At 46.6% G+C, this 6907-nt stretch overlaps 1 long non-coding RNA gene across 1 annotated transcript in view; it reads right to left on the reverse strand.

Annotated features, from left to right (window-relative positions):
• Positions 1 to 2932, reverse strand: part of LOC105507223 — a 13145-nt gene extending 10213 nt beyond the window's left edge. Inside the window, exon 1 of the long non-coding RNA XR_001001059.1 lies at positions 2734 to 2932. This is a non-coding gene — a long non-coding RNA (uncharacterized LOC105507223). The remainder of the gene's footprint in view (positions 1 to 2733) is intronic.
• Positions 2933 to 6907: the final 3975 nt, after the last annotated feature.

Below are 6907 nucleotides of genomic sequence, written 5' to 3' on the forward strand. Positions count from 1 at the left end.
TTTTTTGAGACGGAGTCTCACTCTGTCCCCCAGGCTGGAGTACAGTGGCACGATCTCAGCTCACTGCAACCTCCACTGCCCGGGTTCAAGCAATTCTCGTGCCCCAGCCTCCCAAGTACCTGGGACTATAAGCATGTGCCACCACGCCTGGCTAATTGTTTTGTATTTTTAGTAAAGACAGGGTTTCACCATGTTGGCCAGGCTGGTCTTGAATGCCTGACCTCAGGTGATCTGCCCACCTTTGCCTCCCAAAGTGATGGAATTATAGCCATGAACCACCATGGCTGGCATATCTTCCCCCTTCTAAAGCTCAGAGTGGTACCTTCAGCCTCCTGATCAATTCTGTAATCAATATTAATTCTCCTTCAGCCTAAACTAGCTAGCCAGCTAGAGTAGATTATGTCTGTCACTGACCCCTGACCAATGCAGCATTGAGATGAAAACTTGACCACGACTAGGGTGGGAAGGAAATTTCGTTGCCAAAGACTTCATTTAAACAAAAAGCGTAGAGAATAGCATGACAAACATCATTGTATCCACCACCAAGTTTCAAAAATAAAATCGAGGCTGAACGAGGTGGCTCACACCTGAAATTCCAGCAATTTGGGAGGCTGAAGCAGGCGGATCACTTGAGGTCAGGAGTTCGAGACATCCTGGCCAACATGGCAAAGCCCCTGACTCTACTAAAAATACAAAAATTAGACTGGCATGGTGGCACCGCGTGTGGTCCCAGCTACTTGAGAGGTTGAGGCACGGGAATCATTTGAATCTGGGAGGCAGAGGTTGCAGTGAGCCAAGATTGGGCCACTGCACTTCAGCCTGCAATACAGAGTGAGACTCTGTCTCAAAAAACAACAACAACAACAACAACAACAACAAATGACCGGGTGCAATGGCTCACGCCTGTAATCCCAGCACTTTGGGAGGCCGAGGCGGATGAATCACATAAGGTCAGGAGTTCAAGACCATCCTGGACAACATGGTGAAACCCTGTCCATACTAAAAATTCAAAAATTGGTCAGACATGGTGGTGGGTGCCTCTAATCCCAGCTACTGGGTAGGCTGAGGCAGGAGACTCACTTGAACCTGGAAGGTAGAGGTTGCAGTGAGCTGAGATCTCACCACTGCACTCCAGTCTGAGTGACAGAGCCAGACTCCATCTCAAAAAAAAAGAGGGAAATAAAATTGATGCCTCTGTTTCCTCTTTACCACTTAAAAGGCCTACCTCTTATTTCAAGGACCTATCATCTTGAGGTGCCTGTGTATGTGTCTACATTTTCACCTCTCATGTAGCCCACATATCCCTGACTCTGTGTGCCTCCTTCTACAACTTGCTTTTTTTCCTCAACATTATGTTTTAGAGATTTACCAATACTGATATACGGTCAGCCTGGTTTATTCTTTTTTTTGAGACAGAATCTTGCTCTGTCACACAGCTGGCATGCAGTGCAGTGGTATGATCATAGCTCACTGCAGCCTCAACCTCCTTGGGCTCAAGCGATTCCCCTGCATCAGCCTCCTGAGTAGCTGGGAGCACAGGCATGCGACAACACGGCTGGCTTATTTTTTAATTTATTATAAAAACAGGGTCCTAGCCAGGTGCGGTGGCTCATGCCTGTAATCCCAACACTTTGGGAGGCTGAGGCGGGTGGATCACCTGAGGTCAGGAGTTTGAGACCAGCCTGGCCAACATAGTGAAACCCTGTATCTACTAAAAATACAAAAAAGTAGCTAAGCGTGCTGGTGAGCACCCATAATCCCAGCTACTAGGGAGGCTGAGGCAGGAAAATTGCTTGAACCTGGGAAGCGGAGGCTGCAGTGAGCTGAGATCACACTATTGCACTCCAGCCGGGACAACAAGAGCAAAACTCTGTCTCAAAAAAACAAACAAACAAACAAAAACAAAAAACAAACAAACAAAAAAACAGGGTCTTACTATGATGCCCAGGCTGGTCTTGAACTCCTAGGCTCAAGAGATCTTCATGCCTCAGCTTCCCAGAGTGCTAGGATTATAGGCATGAGCTACCAAACCCAGCCCTCAGTATATCGCCCAGGCCGGAAAGCAGTGACTCAATAACGACTCATTGCAGCACCTTCCTGGGCTCAAGCCGACCTCCCGAGTAGCTGGAACTACAGCCATGTCTGGCTAATTTTTTTTTTTTGTAGAGGTGGAGTTCTGCCATTTTGCCCAGGTTAGTCTCAAACTCCTGGGCTCAAAGGATCTTCCCACCTTGGCCTCCCAAAGTGCTGAGATTATAGCTGTGAGCCACCATGCTCAGCCAGTTTATTCCTTTAAACAGTTGGATGATATTCCATGCATGAACATATTATCTGCATGGTTACATCACAGTTTATTCTGCTGTCGATGAGGGACGTAGTTTAACTTTCTGAACTCTAACTGGGGATGGCATTTCAAATGTCTTCAGGACAGACAGATAAGAGAAATACATGAAATGCTTTGCAGAGCATCAATAATGACCAGTGCCCATGGTGACCAACGCATTCACATTTCCGTCTTAAAACTGCGCTGGCTGGGCACGCCTCATCCGTAGAGCATCAGTGTCCACTGTGGTGTCCGCAGTCTCTACGCTTACGGTTGAGGCTTCTTAAGACAAAGACCCATGACAAACGGTACCAGATCACTTTCAGGAAATGAAAATAAAGTGGGTGACTGGCTTCCCATCCCAACAGCATGCACCTGAGTTCTGGGAAGATGCTGGTGATCTCACTGACCAATCATGGAGCCATTCTAACACCTTTGCCAGGAATTCTGGATGAAACCAGTAGCTCAGTGCAAACAATTCAGGAGTTTCTCAGTAACCAGGGCTGGAGATTAGTTACTTTGTCACCCAAAGCTACTGAATCATGGAAAGTGGAGATACATTTGCTATGGTTCAGTTCCAGTCAGTAGAACTTCCCTGGACACTGTGGGAAGAAGGAGAAAAGAATGGCTTTGCAGACAAACATGCATAAATCCCAGTTCTGCCTCTTTCTTTGTTTTGTTTTTGTTTTTGTTTTGTTTTGCTTGGTTTGGTTTTTGTTTGTTTGTTTTTGAGACGGAGTGTCGGAGTGTCCTTGTGTTGCCCAGGCTGAAGTGCAGTGGTGTGATCTCGGCTCACTGCAACCTCCACCTCCTGGGTTCAAGCAGTTCTCCTGCCTCACCTTCCTGAGCAGCTGGGAATGCAGGCGTGCACCACCACGCCCAGCTAATTTTTGTATTTTTAGGAGAGACAGGGTTTCGTGGTGTTGGCCAGGCTGATCTGGAACTCCTGAACTCAGGCGATTCACCCACCTCGGCCTCCCAAAGTGTTGGGATTACAGGCGTGAGCCACCCCAGTTCTGCCTCTTTCTAAGTGAATGAGCTTGGACAAACAGTTTCCTCTCTCTGAGCTTTGGTTCCCTTAAATCTAAATGGGAAATTAAAATAATAACTGGGCCGGCATGCTGGCTCATGCCTGTAGTCTCAACAGTTTAGAAGGCCAACGCGGGTGGATCACCTGAGGTCAGGAGTTCGAGACCAGCCTGACCAACATGGTAAAACCCCATCTCTACTAAAAATACAAAAAAACAAAAACAAAAACAAAAAAACTAGCCAGGCATGGTGGTAGGCACCTGTAATCCCAGCAACTTGGGAGTCTGAGGCAGGAGAATCATTTGAACCTAGGAGGCAGAGATTGCAGTAAACTGAAATCATGCCATTGCACTCCAGCCTAGGCAACAAAAGTGAAACTCCACCTCAAAAATAAAAATAAAATAGTAAAATAAAATAATAACTGGATGTGGGTGATCTGGTTTCCTTTCCTTTGGGTAACAGCATCCAGATTTGCTTCTGGGGAAACACCCCTCTGCCACTCATAGTCCATACATTTTGGATCATGCGTCACTGCCCTTAACTTCAGAGGTGATATGGGACGCTGACCACCAGCAAGACTTACCATGTCCCTGGCCAAATCACTGCTTCGCAGGCAGGCATATCATGCAGTCAGAGCCAATGCAATACAATGAAACTTTTATTGGAACATCAAGTGCTTTTTTACTGATGTACTTGAACTTGGGAAGAGTGTACCTTAAGTGCTTTTCCCTGATGTACTTGAACTTGGGGAGGATGTGAGCCTATAGTTGCAGGAGTCACTAAAAGTGATTTTTTTGTTCTTGCTTTCTTGAAGACAGGGTCTCGCTCTGTCACCCAGTCTGGAGTGTACTTGTGTGGCGTGTTCACAGCTCACCACAGGCTCCACTGCTCAACCTCCCTGGCTCAGGTGATCCTCCCAACTCTGCCTTCCAAGTAGCTGAACTACAGGCAAGCCACCATGCCCAGTTAATTTTTTTTTTTTTTTTAGACAGTCTCTCTCTGTCGCCCAGGCTGGAGTGCAGCAGCACAATTTCTGCTCACTGCAACCTCCGCCTCCCGCGTTCAAACGATCCTCCTATCTCCTTCTCCCAAGTAGCTGGAATTACAGGCATGCACCACCATGCACAGATAATTCTTTGTATTTTTAGTGGAGATGGGGTTTCACCATATTGGCCTGGCTGGCCTCAAACTCCTGACCTCAAGTGATCCTCCAGCCTTGGCCTCCCAAAGTGCCGGGATTCTAGGCATGAACCACTACCCCAGGCCATGGAGCCACCACAGTTTTGACCAAGAATGAAGGCAATACAGAAGATAGCATTGTTGAGAGGTGGACAGAAACCAGGACCTGGTGTCACCATTTGAGTTCACTGGAGCACGGAAACCAATATATGGCACTTGGATATGGTAAACTGAAGAAGCCTCAAGGCCTCTCTGACCTTCCCCCTCCCCAACCCTCCCTCCCAAAGCACAGGATAACATTGAAGTTCCTTTATCTGACTGAAATCTAGACCCGCCAAAAAAAAAAACTACTGTGTTTTCTTTCCCCTCCCTGTTAGACCAAGAATGTAACCACACCTAAACAGACCTTCTCCCAAGATAATCTCCAAGTTTTTTTCTTTTTTCTTTTTTTTTTTTTGAGAGGGAGTCTCACTCTGACCCCTAGGCTGGAGGGCAGTGGTGCGATCTCAGCTCACTGCAACCTCTGCCTTCCGGGTTCAAGCAATTCTTGCTGCCTCAACCTCCCCAGTAGCTGGGATTATAGGTTGTGACACCACGTCTGGTTAATTTTGCCGTGTTGGCCAGGCTGGTCTCAAACTCCTGACCTCAAGTGATCCACCGGCTTTGGCCTCCTAAAATGCTGGGATTATAGGCGTGAGCCACTGTGCCTGGCTTGTCCAAGTCCTTCTCTCTCCCCTGATCCACTCATTCTTCCTAGTAATCCCCTCAATAGATTTCTTCCTTTCCCGTCCTCCCATAAGCTATTTTACCAGGATGGTATATAAACTTCTGAACCACTGTGGGTTGGGTAATCACTCTGTGGTTCTCCCCAAATACATGTTAAGATTTGTGGCCAGGCGCCGTGGCTCACACCTGTAATCCCAACATTTTGGGAGGCTGAGGCGGGCAGATCACTTGAGGCTAGGAGTTTGAATGCAGCTTTACCAACATGGTGAAACATCATCTCTACTAAAAATACAAAAATTACCCAGTTGTGGTGGCACGCGCCTGTAATCTCAGCTACTCAGGGGCTAAGGCAGAAGAATCACTTGAATCCAGGAGGCAGAAGTTACAGTGAGCCAAGATCGCACCACTGCACTCCAGCCTAGGTGAGAACGCAGAAACTCTGGCTCCAAAAAAAAAAAAAAAAAAAGATTTGTATCCCTTTTCTCCAATGAATCTGTCTTTTGTGAGTTGATTTTTTTTCTGCAAACTTTCAAAGGGTGAAGAGGTAATTTCTTTTAGTCCCTGCAAGTTCCTGCTCAAGTTATACTGAAGGCTGAGATCAATTGTGGGACTTTTTAGCTCCTCATTAGTGTATTTATTTGTTTTGCTTAAGCCAGGTTGAGTTAGGTTGTCTGTCACTTGCAGGACAGTAAGTCTTGACCAACAGTCGGCCTTAGTGTACAGCTGTGAGGACTGAGATGACATGAATTGTTCCTACTATGAGCAAGATTCCTTTCCTTTCCTTGTTCAGATCTAGAGCTATTTTCATCTAACTCCTTTTTAATTTCATGTAATCCTGAAATCATTCTGAATTTCTAAAAACATCTGGAAATGATGACATATCAGAAACACGAAAAAACTAGAGATGCTTAGCTTAAAAAAGATGGCTTGGCAATGTCATCACTTTCTTGAAATAGTGAAGAGCTTGTCATATGGACAAGAGTCAGAGCTGGAGAGCAGAATTGTGCAACCAGGTGGAAATCAGCAGAAGACACTTTGCTTTAATGCAAAGAACTTTATTTTTGAGATGGAGTCTCTCTGTTGTCGCCCAGGCGGGAGTGCAGTGGTGTGATCTCGGCTCACTGCAACCTCTGCCTGCTGGGTTCAAGTGATTCTCCTGCCTTAGCCTCCAAGGAGCTGGGATTACAGGCTTGTACCACCACACCTGGCTAATTTTTGTATTTTTAGTGGAGACGGGGTTTCACCATGTTGTCCAGGCTGGCCTCAAACTCCTGACCTCAGGTGATCCACCAGCCTTGGCCTCCCAAAGTGCTGGAATAATAGGCATGAGCCACCAAGCCTGGCCAGGAAGAACTTGTTAGTCAGGAAGCTCTGGACTGCTCCTCTGCGGCAGTGGGTTTCCTACTGCAGGAGACCTTCAGGTGGAAAAAAGACAATCACTTACTGTGATTTGTAGAGGGGATTCCTATTTCTTTTATTCTTTTTTTTTTTTTTTTTTTTTTTTTGAGATGGAGTCTCCCTCTGTTGCCCAGGCTGGAGTGCAGTGGTGCTATCTTGGCTCCCAAGTAGCTGGGATTTCAGGCACGTACCACCATGCCCAGCTAATTTTTTGTGTTTTTAGAAGAGATGGGGCTTCACCATGCTGGTCAG

Source organism: Colobus angolensis, unplaced genomic scaffold (genome assembly GCF_000951035.1).
Source record: "Colobus angolensis palliatus isolate OR3802 unplaced genomic scaffold, Cang.pa_1.0 Scaffold146, whole genome shotgun sequence".
NCBI lineage: Eukaryota > Metazoa > Chordata > Mammalia > Primates > Cercopithecidae > Colobus > Colobus angolensis.